The sequence below is a fragment of the Tasmannia lanceolata genome, unplaced genomic scaffold (genome assembly GCF_043159265.1).
Source record: "Tasmannia lanceolata isolate RefF3 unplaced genomic scaffold, GAP_Taslan_0.1 ptg000025l, whole genome shotgun sequence".
Taxonomy (NCBI): Eukaryota; Viridiplantae; Streptophyta; class Magnoliopsida; order Canellales; family Winteraceae; genus Tasmannia; species Tasmannia lanceolata.
This window is the reverse complement of record NW_027518702.1, coordinates 12854320-12868733: the sequence shown is the minus strand read 5'-3', so window position 1 is coordinate 12868733 and position 14414 is coordinate 12854320.

Here is a 14414-nt window from a genome sequence, read left to right as displayed (position 1 = left end):
ATTGCCAAAATTCTGTAAGTTCATATTCTTACTCAGTCACCTTCTAGTTTCAGCTTTGCAAATTCCCTTCCTTGACAAGAACAAAAAGGAGGAAAAGAGTAGTCTTAATTAAATAAATTTGGTTGAGCAAATGGGATTGGAGTTTAGGTGCGAATAAATTTGGTTGAGCAAATGGGATTGGAGTTTAGGTGCGATGTGTTAGAAATGAGTTTTTAGAGCCGTCCTAATTTCTTTTCTTTTTAGAGGCACAATCAAATATGAAATCTTATTTAATAGGGACTGTTACACATTAGGATAGTTAAATGACCTTGGTTTACTTACTAATGTGAAGGGGAAAAAGAGGAGTTTTTGTCAACGTCAACGTCGTCCTAGAGAAAACAAAACAAAGTCAGAAATTCGTGCAAGAGGTAGGTGATCCTACCCTATGTCAGTGTATTATCAAATAATTACATTAGCTAAGTTGAAAGCTTTCTATTTCAATTTTTGCATATCTACTTTGACTTGGAACTTCTTTTGGAGAAGATTTTTACTGAACGTTTTTTTAGTATGTCATTCTACATAGTTGAATATCATTATGCATGGTATCCTTTAGTCTTGACATGTTTTCATCCCTATACATAAAAAGCTTTATGAAGAACATGATTTAGAAAACTAGAATTCATGAAGCAACAATTTGAAAAGCACTTTGTTTACGATATGTTTTCGTAGATTTGAAATGAGGGAAGTTCCCTATGGCTTGAAGCGTTACAAATTTATGGCATGGTATTGCAAACATTAAAATTGCTTCTCTCTATAATTGCATACAGTCTTGGTATGGAATGGATTCCGCCAGTAAGGTTGATCTCTGGTGGGGATCTAGTGCCCAACCTACCAGTGGGTGAGTACACTGGACGTGATCACGTAGACCGGTCAAATTTTATCTACCCGTAAGGTTGATCTCGGGCGGCCAGTAGGGAGTCCTCTGGCTATTGATATTGTGACATTGCGCACTTTTGGACCTGTGAGTCCTGCGAACGAGTGTTCACCTTGGGTTACGCTACTTGCCAATAAGGTTGGAAATTGGCCACAGAGAAGACTGTTATGTTTGAAAATATATTACTGTTAAGTATTTGATTTCCAAGTGGAAAAATGCAAAATCAAGTGTTTGAAAATATATATTCTTGTCATTGATTTCCAAGTGAAAAACTGCATAACCGAGTGGTTGGAACTGTTTTGTAAAAACATGTATTTTTCTTATATAGCTTATGTAGAAATGATCTTTTTAATTCTTATCAATTTCTGCATTGGCTAAATTTTATGGCATGCTACGTCTTTTCCGCACAAGTTTGTTTTTGTTTTCCTATTAGCTGGCTTGGATTTGGAAAACCGGCTGGGCTGTTAGCTCATTATGTGGTTTAACAAATTTCAGATACAGAGGAGCGGCAGTAGATTTGCTGAGATCAGGCACTTGGATTGGAGCCTAGGAGATTTGTTCTTTATTTCATTGTTCCAATTTAGAAACCTTTGATATTTTATTAAGGTGATTGTCTTGAAATAATTATTGTTGGATTTAGACTTATGGACCTAATCTATATTTGTATTTCATTATGAGACTAAAATTTCCGCATTTATTAGTTACTCTGATTGTTGAGAATAGTTGATCGAAAAAGGAGCCTTGCATGCTTGTGGGGGCGACCCTATGGGCGTGCGGCGGCTGTCACGTGCGCCTTACCTAGAATTATGGGTTCGGGGCGTGACAGTAAAGTGGTATCAGAGCAATAGGTTTAAGAACCGGTAGGACCTTAGGCAAAGGCAAATTGTATTTTTACTACAGGACCTTAGGCAAAGGCAAATTGTATTTTTACTACTTAGGTAAAGGCAATAATCTAGAGCCTTACTAGTGTTTGCTATTGTTGGGATAGGTATGGCTCGTACCAAGAGAATGACTGACCTTGCTCGTAGCACGACCCGACTTCAGCGAAACCCTATACCGGCTCCAGTGCAGCCAAATCAGGCGCAAGAGGAGGAGCCTCCCACCCCTATCATCCATACTGCAGAGGGAGGGACTCATCAGGAAGAGCAAGGGTTACCCCGATTAGAGCGGATGATGGAGACTTTGGTTGGGGTGGTGACCCAACAGCAGCAGCAGCCTCAGCATCATCCGCCACAGGTCGAGCCTCGTCAGCAGAATAGGATGACCGAGTTTCGGAGGATGGCCAATACATTTGGAGGGACCACTGATCCTCTCGTGGCTGATGAATGGTTGCAAGAGACCGAGAAAATCTTTGAATTTCTGGGGATGGCAGCGCCGGACAAAGTAGTAGCTGCCACGTTCATGCTTAGAGGAAGTGCAGATGCTTGGTGGAAGATGGAGAAGCGTGTCAGGGGGAGCGCTATCATTGCATGGGATGAATTCTCTACAGCTTTCTATGACAAATATTTTCCTGATAGTGTGAGGATTCTTAAGGAAAATGATTTTTTCAATTTAAAGCAAGGGAACAGATCTGTCATAGATTATGAGGCAGAGTTTACGAGATTGGGGATGTTTGCACCCATATCGGTCATGGAGGACGACGGGCTTCTTGCTCGCCGTTTCCAAGACGGACTCAGGGAGCCTATCAGGCATCGAGTAAAAGATTTCCAGCTTAAAACCTATGCAGATGTGTTGAGTAAGGCTTTACAGGTTGAGGAAGGAGTCATCAGGTCCCAACAGCATAGGGACCAGCAGAAGAAGAGATTCAGGGCAGGAGGTCAGCAGGATGGCCAGATTTCAGGAGAGCCATCTAAGAGGCCTAATTCCTACCGCCAGGGAGGTGGATCACAGCAGAGGTCAGGCGACCATCGCCCGCAGCATCAGAGTGCTGGTCAGAGGTCTAGCTTGTGTGCCAAATGCAAGAAACATCATGCAGAAAAGGATTGCCCATGGAACACTGGGGCATGTTTTGAGTGTGGCCAGTTGGGTCACAAGGTAGCAGATTGTCCTCGGAAGAGAAATTTTCAGTTTTCAGGAGCACCCCCAGCAGCGCGAGTTCCGCCCACAGGAGAGAATCGGGCACCTCCAGCGGTGCGAGTCCCGCCCACAGGAGAGAATCAGGCATGGAATAAGAAGCAGAGGATCCCAAGCCGAGTCTATGCACTAACCGAGCAGGACGCTATGGCCTCTAATGCAGTGGTGACAGGTATGTCATTAGTTAGTTGTTGATATTCTTATTCATATAAATGTCTATAAAATTTCAACGTATTGCATTTTGATGTTTGCTTAGTTAATAGTGGGAATAGGTTAACCTATGTTTGCTTAGTTAATAGTGGGAATGGGTTAACCTATGACAGGTACCCTTCCAATAGCTTCGGTCTATGCATGTGTATTATTTGATTCGGGTGCCTCACATTCTTTTATATCATCCCGGTTTGTTGTGAAGCATGGATTAGTTCATGAGCCTTTAGATGTAGAGTTATGTGTAGACACACCTGTAGGAGGTAGCCTGATTACCGACAGGATTTGCAAGTCGTGTGCAGTGAAGATCGGTGACAGGGAGTTACCCGCTGATTTGGTAGTCTTGGAGATGAAGGATTTTGATGTTATTCTTGGGATGGATTGGCTGGCTGCTAATCATGCCAGCCTAGACTGTCACAGTAAGTTAGTGACTTTTCAGATGCCAGGACAGCGAAGGTTCAGTTTTATTGGTAGTCCTGGTGGTGCGCCCACCCAAATCATTTCGGCTTGCAAGGCTAGCAGATTGTTAAGGAAGGGTTGTGAGGGATTTCTTGCCTCTATATCAGAAGTCAGTCAGGAGGCCCTCAGGCTAGAGGACATCACAATTGTACGAGACTTCCCTGATGTATTCCCTGAAGACTTGCCGGGGTTGCCTCCAGATAGAGAGATCGAATTCTCCATTGATCTTGTACCTAGCACGGGTCCCATTTCTAAGGCTCCCTATCGAATGGCTCCAGTAGAGCTTAAGGAGTTGAGTGGGCAGTTGCAAGAACTTCTTGATAAGGGGTTGATCAGACCTAGTGTTTCTCCTTGGGGTGCACCAGTGCTATTTGTGAAGAAGAAAGATGGGAGTATGCGGTTGTGCATCGATTATAGAGAGCTAAACAAGGTAACTGTGAGAAATAAGTATCCATTGCCCAGGATCGAGGATCTATTTGATCAGTTACAGGGGTCTAAAGTATTCTCTAAGATCGATCTTCGCTCGGGTTACCATCAGTTGAAGATCAAGCCAGAAGATGTGCCCAAGTCAGCTTTCAGGACTAGATATGGACACTACGAGTTCTTAGTGTTGCCATTTGGTTTGACTAACGCACCCGCGGCATTTATGGATTTGATGAATAGGGTGTTCAAGCCATTCTTAGACAGATTTGTAGTAGTGTTCATAGATGACATCCTAATCTACTCAAAGAGCCATGAAGAGCATGAAAATCACTTAAGGCAGGTGTTGCAGGTATTGAGAGCAGAGCAGCTATATGCGAAATTCAAGAAGTGTGAGTTTTGGCTTGATAGAGTGGCTTTTCTGGGGCATGTGATTTCTAAGGATGGAGTGTCTGTGGACCCCCAAAAGATTGAGGCCGTAGTGGATTGGAGCAGGCCGTCTAATGTCGCCGAAATTCGCAGTTTCTTAGGTCTGGCGGGATATTACAGGAAATTCGTAGAGGGATTTTCACGGATTGCCGTACCACTGACCCGTCTAACGCATAAGGGAACCAAGTTTGAATGGTCTGATAAGTGCGAGGAGAGCTTCCAAGAGTTGAAACGAAGGTTAGTATCGGCCCCAATCCTCACTATACCATCTGAGAGTGGAGGATTCACCATATATAGTGATGCCTCTAAGAGTGGTTTAGGTTGTGTGTTGATGCAACACGGAAAGGTAGTGGCCTATGCCTCCAGGCAGTTGAAGCCATATGAGCAGAACTATCCGACGCATGATCTAGAGTTAGCAGCAGTAGTGTTTGCATTGAAAATTTGGAGACACTACCTTTATGGGGAGCCATGTGAGGTCTTCACTGACCATAAGAGCCTAAAGTACTTGTTCACGCAAAAGGAGCTAAATATGCGTCAGAGGAGATGGCTTGAATTGCTACAGGACTATGACCTGACCATCAGCTATCATCCAGGGAAGGCTAATGTAGTAGCAGATGCTTTGAGCAGAAAGGCCCAGGGTAAGATGGCATCTTTGATAACTAATCAAAGGCAGATCATTGAGGACTTGAGGAGGTTGAGTATTGAGGTAAGACAGCACGAGCCTGGTCTGCAAATTGCGAACCTGAGAGTTCAGCCCACTTTGTTAGAGAGAATAAAGATTTCTCAGAGTACTGATGAGAGACTCCATAAGATCAGGGCAGAAGTTGAGGCAGGATCCCAATTAGATTTTCGAGTCCATGAGGATGGGTCCTTGAGGTTCGGAACTCGGTTGTGTGTGCCTGCTGATGCGGATCTCAAGAGGGAGATTATGGATGAGGCCCATAGTTCTACTTATTCAGTGCACCCTGGAAGCACCAAAATGTACAGGGACCTCAGAGAAATTTTCTGGTGGAATAACATGAAGCGAGAGATTGCAGAGTTTGTGGCTCGTTGTATAATCTGCCAGCAGGTCAAGATAGAGCATCAGAGACCTGCCGGGAAGTTAGAGCCCCTCCCTATTCCAGAGTGGAAATGGGAGCACATCACTATGGATTTTGTGACCGGTTTGCCAAAGACATTGAAGAAAAATGATGCCATTTGGGTTATAGTCGACAGGTTGACTAAGTCGGCTCACTTCTTGGCTTATAGAGTGGGTTCGACATTGGATCAGATGGCAGAGTGGTACTTGGAGGAGATTGTCAGGCTACATGGAGTGCCAGTGTCGATTGTGTCTGACAGAGACCCAAGGTTCGTGTCTCAGTTCTGGAGGAGTTTCCATAAGGCTTTGGGAACTAGGTTGAACTTCAGTACAGCGTATCATCCACAAACCGATGGCCAGTCAGAACGGACGATCCAGATATTGGAAGACATGCTGAGAGCATGTGCCTTGGATTTTAGAGGTTCTTGGGATCGGCAGTTACCTTTGGTGGAGTTCGCATACAACAATAGCTACCAATCCAGCATTCAGATGGCCCCTTATGAGGCCCTCTATGGTAGAAAGTGCAGGTCTCCCATCCATTGGGATGAGGTTGGTGAGAGGCAGATTTTGGGCCCGGAGCTAGTGCATCAGGCAGAAGAAAAGGTTCAATTGATCAGAGAGCGTCTCCGAGCAGCACAAAGCAGGCAGAAGAGCTACGCTGATGTCAGGAGGCGTGAGCTTGAATTTGAAGTTGGAGATCGTGTTTTCTTGAGGGTGTCTCCCACTAAAGGAGTGGTCAGATTTGGCATTAGAGGAAAGTTGAATCCCAAGTATGTTGGGCCATACGAAATTCTTAAAAGGGTCGGGACAGTTGCCTATCGCCTTGCACTACCACCCAGTTTGGCTGGGGTGCATAATGTCTTCCATGTCTCTATGCTGAGGAAGTATGTTCCGGACCCGGACCGTGTAGTAGAATTGGCCCCTTTGCAACTCAGAGAGGATATGTCATATGAGGAACACCCGGTGCGTATCGTTGATCGAAAGGACCAAGTTCTTAGAAAACGCACCATTCCCTATGTCAAGGTACAGTGGAGAAATCACTCTGAGCGAGAGGCAACTTGGGAGCTTGAGGAGGAGATGCAGGAAAAGTACCCCCAGCTTTTTCAAGCACCAGGTATGTGAAATTCGAGGACGAAATTCTTTTTAGGGGGGTATGATGTAATACCCGGTCCCAAGTATTTGGGTAATTATCCTTATCAAAGTGAACATATGATTTTTTTTATAATGGGTGTCATTATAAAAAATTAAGCCAAGATTAATTGTTAGAAATGGGTGTTAGTATCAAATAAAAGTTGTGAATTTTCTTTGATATGGGTAATAATATCAAATGGACTAAAGTTAAATTAGGAATCAAATATGCAATCATTTTCAATATTCAATCATAAGGTAACAATCATGTGCTATTATCATCAATGACTAAAGTTAAATTAGGAATCAAATATGCAATCATTTTCAATATTCTATCTTAAGATAGCAATCATTTCAATATTGAAAAAGAAAGAAATGTGTGGGATGTTTGGAACCTTACGAGACTACAACCTTCTTCTTTTTTTTCTCTCCACTCTCTTCCTCTCATTGGATGAAGGTTAGTTGGTTAAATTAGGAATCAAATATGCAATCATTTTCAATATTTTATCTTAAGGTAGCAATCATTTCAATATTGAAAAAGAAAGAAATGTGTGGGATGTTTGGAACCTTGCGAGGCTACAACCTTTTCTCTCCACTCTACAACCTTTTCTCTCCACTCTCTTCTCTACAACTTTCTCACCACAACCTTTTCTCTCCACTCTCTTGCCTACAACCTTTTCTCTCCACTCTCTTCTCTACAACTTTCTCACCACAACCTTTTCTCTCCACTCTCTTGCCTACAACTTTTTCTCTCCACTCTCTTCTCTCATTGGATGAAGGTTAGTTGTTGTGGGATTTAGAAAGGGGTGGTGTTGATGAAGGTTAGTAGTTGTGGGCTTTAGAAAGGGGTGGTGTTGATGAAGATTAGTTGTTGTGGGCTTTAGAAAGGGGTGGTGTTGATGAAGGTTAGTTGTTGTGGGCTTTAGAAAGAAGAAATATAGGTGTTGGATGTAGTTGTTGTGGGCTTTAGAAAGAAGAAATATAGGTGTTGGATGTAGTTGTTGTGGGCTTTAGAAAGAGGGAATATAGGTGGTGTTTGAGGCCATTGAGATGCTTGTAACTCTCCTACATTGGGATGCTTGTAACTCTCCTACAAGACCAAGTTTTACACCACTTTAGAACCATTGCAAAACAGTCCTAGAAGCCATTGCAAAACAGTCCTAGAAGCCATTGCAAAACAGTCCTAGAAACCTCTGCAAATTGCTATTGCTGCCGGTAAATAAACTACTTTCCACCATCTTGTTGCCATAACCTTGTGTCCAAGAATCAAGGCCTACAAGACCTCATATTCCATCACATATGTCTTGAGATCAACTACGGTTGGGTGGATCTTCATCACGAATAATTGCCAAAATTCTGTAAGTTCATATTCTTACTCAGTCACCTTCTAGTTTCAGCTTTGCAAATTCCCTTCCTTGACAAGAACAAAAAGGAGGAAAAGAGTAGTCTTAATTAAATAAATTTGGTTGAGCAAATGGGATTGGAGTTTAGGTGCGAATAAATTTGGTTGAGCAAATGGGATTGGAGTTTAGGTGCGATGTGTTAGAAATGAGTTTTTAGAGCCGTCCTAATTTCTTTTCTTTTTAGAGGCACAATCAAATATGAAATCTTATTTAATAGGGACTGTTACACATTAGGATAGTTAAATGACCTTGGTTTACTTACTAATGTGAAGGGGAAAAAGAGGAGTTTTTGTCAACGTCAACGTCGTCCTAGAGAAAACAAAACAAAGTCAGAAATTCGTGCAAGAGGTAGGTGATCCTACCCTATGTCAGTGTATTATCAAATAATTACATTAGCTAAGTTGAAAGCTTTCTATTTCAATTTTTGCATATCTACTTTGACTTGGAACTTCTTTTGGAGAAGATTTTTACTGAACGTTTTTTTAGTATGTCATTCTACATAGTTGAATATCATTATGCATGGTATCCTTTAGTCTTGACATGTTTTCATCCCTATACATAAAAAGCTTTATGAAGAACATGATTTAGAAAACTAGAATTCATGAAGCAACAATTTGAAAAGCACTTTGTTTACGATATGTTTTCGTAGATTTGAAATGAGGGAAGTTCCCTATGGCTTGAAGCGTTACAAATTTATGGCATGGTATTGCAAACATTAAAATTGCTTCTCTCTATAATTGCATACAGTCTTGGTATGGAATGGATTCCGCCAGTAAGGTTGATCTCTGGTGGGGATCTAGTGCCCAACCTACCAGTGGGTGAGTACACTGGACGTGATCACGTAGACCGGTCAAATTTTATCTACCCGTAAGGTTGATCTCGGGCGGCCAGTAGGGAGTCCTCTGGCTATTGATATTGTGACATTGCGCACTTTTGGACCTGTGAGTCCTGCGAACGAGTGTTCACCTTGGGTTACGCTACTTGCCAATAAGGTTGGAAATTGGCCACAGAGAAGACTGTTATGTTTGAAAATATATTACTGTTAAGTATTTGATTTCCAAGTGGAAAAATGCAAAATCAAGTGTTTGAAAATATATATTCTTGTCATTGATTTCCAAGTGAAAAACTGCATAACCGAGTGGTTGGAACTGTTTTGTAAAAACATGTATTTTTCTTATATAGCTTATGTAGAAATGATCTTTTTAATTCTTATCAATTTCTGCATTGGCTAAATTTTATGGCATGCTACGTCTTTTCCGCACAAGTTTGTTTTTGTTTTCCTATTAGCTGGCTTGGATTTGGAAAACCGGCTGGGCTGTTAGCTCATTATGTGGTTTAACAAATTTCAGATACAGAGGAGCGGCAGTAGATTTGCTGAGATCAGGCACTTGGATTGGAGCCTAGGAGATTTGTTCTTTATTTCATTGTTCCAATTTAGAAACCTTTGATATTTTATTAAGGTGATTGTCTTGAAATAATTATTGTTGGATTTAGACTTATGGACCTAATCTATATTTGTATTTCATTATGAGACTAAAATTTCCGCATTTATTAGTTACTCTGATTGTTGAGAATAGTTGATCGAAAAAGGAGCCTTGCATGCTTGTGGGGGCGACCCTATGGGCGTGCGGCGGCTGTCACGTGCGCCTTACCTAGAATTATGGGTTCGGGGCGTGACATTATCTCTCAAGCAAGCATATACAAAATGGAAGATCAATTGAAGACCAAGACTAAAGAGAAATTGAAGATTGCATAGGTATCATTGTACATCCCTTCTCTTTAGATTTTCAAGTCAAGGCAAAGTGTTTTAAAAATAGTTTTCAAAAACACTTAAAGAACTTAAAATGGATTAGTGAATGGTTATGTGGTGGACCAACATGTTGGGACCCTCATAAACATTCCAAAATTATCATAGGAGTTGAGTTCCAAAAGCCAAAAAATCAAACAAGCAATAAAAACACAAATCTGCTGATTTTTTAGGCTTCTCGGAACTCCGAGATTTTTCTCGGAGCTCTGAGCTCGGAACTCCGAGAGTTCCCTCGGAACTCCGAGAAATGGTCCAGTAGCTTCTGGCCATTTTCTCGGAACTCCGAGAAATGGTCTAGTAGAAAAATTCCATCTTCTGGCCATTCTCTCGGAACTCCGAGAATATTTCTCGGAACTCCGAGAATTTCTCGGAGCTCTGAGAATGGTTCTCGGAACTCCGAGAACCTCGCGACAACTCAAAAAAGAGCCGTTGGGATTTGATTTAAAAATTGGTTTTTAATTTTCTTACCCCCAAACGGTCATATTTTGAGGAGAGACTATTTATACAACATCTAGAGGATTATTTCATCTCTCTTGATCATTTGAAAAACTACCTTAAGCCTTCAAACACATTTGCAATCCTTTCAAGCTTAAGAATTTGTTTTTCCCAAACTTGCCTTGCAACTTGCAAATCTATTTGAGTTTGGATTTAGAGCTTTCACTTGCAATCACCATTGAAGAGCAATCAAGGGACTTCAAAGAGCATCAAGCTTTCAAAAGAAGCTAAGCTACTTATCTTCCATTTCTTGTAAAGGTGTAAGGGCATCCTATCTTAATTCCCTAGAGAGAAATCGCTTAGAACTCGGCGAAGAAGGAGAGTCGTTGTAAAGGTGTAAGGGCATCCTTATTTAATATCCCTTGGAAGTGTAACCGCCTCGGAGCCGGGCATCGTGGAGGTCTTGCATAGTGGAAATCCTTAAGGACGATCTTAAGAAGAGTGGAGTAGGGCTTTGCCCGAACCACTATATATCGGTGTGTTCTTTCTTATTCTTGCACTTTCATTATTGTTTTTGGTTTGGCATTTCATCTTGTCTTTAATCATATTTGCACTAACCAAAAATTTAATCAAGAGAAGAAAATTCAAATTATGGTTCATAATTAATTTTCAAAAGGGCTAATTTAGTGTTAAAATCAATTCACCCCCCCTCTTGTTTATTTCATAATAGCTGGGTAAATATAGGTTTCGGATTGGGGTAAAAGAAGATGGAAGATGATGGTGGCTTTGATTGGTGGTCGTGGTGGAGGTTTTTGATGGAGGCAAAGGTGGCTGGCCGGATAGATGAGGGAGATGGCCGGATTTAATGGTGGCCAACCGGAATCTGGTGGGTTTGAAAGGAAAAAATAAAAATAAAAATGAAATGGGTTTGTGCGGCCAGCAGCTTGGGAGGGTTTGGATGTAAGAGGAAGAAATGAAGAAGAAGAGGATGGTGGTCGGAAGTAGCTGGCCGGAGAAGAGGGAGTTGTGGCGGTTTCAAATCCCTTTTCTCCACTCTCTCCTGCGGCTCTCTTTTTCTCAGAAAATCCCTTTTCTCTCGAACCCTAATTCCTTTCCCTTTTAAGGGAAACGATATACTCATACACCCCCCTCCATTTCCCTAGGACAGCCACCTCCTAATGCATTTATAACTACTCCTTTGCACAAGGGGGGGCGGCTGGGCAAAACAGACCAAAGGGAAATGATATACTTGACCCCCCTTTCCTTGCTCTGGACAGCCCTCCCTAATCCATTTACAAACATCTTTTTATTCTAGCAGGGGGGGTAGAAAACAGGGTACACTTTCTCTTCTTTAATTCACTTGCAGGGCACTCCTACGCATCTGATCCACCTGCATTTCTTTATATTAAGCTCGGATTAAACGCAAGACCATGGGTTGGGGTGCGACTTGGGCCAATTTGCCGAGCTCAGGGGTCACTCGCGCTTCAGAAAGGCTTTTAGCAATAACTTGTAAATGGGCATTTTTCAACTTTGGGAATTTATTCATCTATGGGAAAAAAATGGGGTCGGTCAAAATGGGGTGTCTACACTAGGTCTAGGATGAGTTAGTAATCCCTTTGTTTTTCTTAGGAAATACAGCCTGGTCTGGTCTTTTAGATCGAGTCTAGGATAGAGGTCTAGGTGTCTTAGGCATCATAGCTTAGAATAGGTGCGAAGAACTACGTTGCCTTGATTCTCGTGGAGGCGGGGATACGTAGGCTTCTTTGGATGAATACCAGACCATCCGAGGACTTGGGCTAAATCGTTTAGAGTTTTAGGATTTGTTGTGTTGTTATTGTATATTTCGCTATGTTTTCTTACTTTCATACGCAGACCTTATACCTTTAGCTGTAGCATGCATGTGTTTGCCCACCAGAACTTAGACACCAGTTAGGTATGTCACTCATAACCTAGCAATATTTAGGTGGCACCTCTTCCATTTATTTTTTGTGTGCTTATTATTTCTATTCTCAGGAAATGCATGCTTAGATAGACGACTCCTGAGGATTGTTCCCATTTCACATGATTTTTGCCCAAAACTCTTCGAGGTTAATAATAAATGGCATAAGAGACCAAGTGTTCACACTCGGGCGAATTGGGGGCGCTCTTCAGACCTTCTTCATTCGTCATCAGGCACGGACCTTTTGTATCTCTGGTTATCCATTGCAAACAGAGCATTTGTTTTGGTTCCATAGCGCATCCATGGATGGCGACTCTGAGTTATTTCTAGATATATCTTGGTTTCGAGCCCTGGCTCCGGATCAGGATGTATCTCTTTCCTTTTATATCGCCACTCATGCTATGCTGTGAAGGTGGCAACAGTTTCGAGAGTTCCTTGGTAGAGCTCTTCTTCACGTTGTGGAGATCCAGAGAGGGTGTTAGGGACCCGTTCCCTCGCCGTCCTCGGATCGGGGTCCACAATCTTGTCTCCCCCTTTCACTCCCTGGACAACCCTTTTAGTGTGTGTATATATATATATATAAAATCCTTAACGAGCCGAGCCACTAGCTCGGGCTCGGCTCGGCTCGTTAAGGATTCGAGCCAAGCTCGAGCGAGCTTCCGAGCCCGAGCCATAATTGACACCGTTAATTTTATTGCATAATGATGTATGTGGGTTTCATGTCATGCTGTGTGATGCATGGGATTGTGTTGTGTTTATGTATATGATACTCGGGTTGCTTTGGACGTGCCCTAGAGGCATGGGTGATATACCTCAGTATCTAGATATCTCCGATAGGTGGGATGTTTTGGGCGTGCTCTAGAGAAATGAACGATATACCTCAGTATCTCTGGATTGCAATATTCACAGGTTTCTTTTGGCGTGCCCTAGAGGCATGCGGGTATACCTGGGTTGCTTTGGGTGTGCCCGAGAGGCATGGGCAGTATACCCTACGTATATGAATATTGGGGACCGATGTTCCGTAACTTGGGTACCCAGATGGTGTTGGTGCATGGTCATTCATTATTGTGTTTCTTGCTTCGCTCGGCTCGAGGAAGCAAGGGTCTCATGAGCATTGGATTCATTATTTTTTATATATAATGAAGATTTTCGAATTACCTCTTTCATTGCATATATGTTATGCGTTGGCCTTATATTTTTCTAGGCATGCCTTGAACTGCCGAGGATCCACTTTCGTGAGTACTGAATAGAACCTTGTAATAGTTTCATTATTTTGTTGGGAGCGGTTGAGATAATTTAAATGGTTGTTAGTTATTAGTTTAGAGATTTAAAGATAGATACTATGGATATATTGTTTACTTATTTGTTAATGGAGATAGTTAGAAAATGTGGTTGCTGGTTACTACTGCCTTGCATATCCGTGAGTTGTTTTCAGTTGAGCGGCACTCACATGCGCAGCCAAGGGCTCGTTTTGGGGTGTTATATGGATCGACTTTGGTTGGGATCTGTCGAAATAAGTTTTCCTTTAATGACTAAATTTGATCATCATAAGACATAAGAGAAATCCATGTTCCTTTTCCAATTGAATCATTAATGATTTAAAGCAGGTAGATGGATCGAGAAACAAATTCAATTTATTTGTTTTCATGGGGATGGGATGTATGGAAAAAGGCTCTCATGTAAGATAAGATTAAGGTTGTTATTCTTCCATCTCCTGTTAGTCGAGTTTGGTAGAAATTTATTCAAAATTTATTCCTAACATAGGGGCATTTTTGACATTTTCTTAGCATTCAATTGGACCCCAACCGAATATCTACTTTCAGAAAAAAGAGGTTTTTAGCATAAAATATTTTTAAAGCTTTTTCTCATCAGAGAAATGGAAATTATTCGGAATGTTTTTTTTAGGGTGATGATATTTTCACCCCTCCCTGCAGTACTTGCACACCCCCATATAATGTGATTTGACATAAAGTTGCCCACTTTTCATGTGAAATCAGGTTATAAGGGGGGTGTGCACATAATGCAGGAGGGTGAAAATATCATCTCCCTTCTTTTTTTTATTGTGGCTTCCTGCTCGAGGAAAACCTAACATGATATAGACTTTGCCGATGCAGCAGTACCTA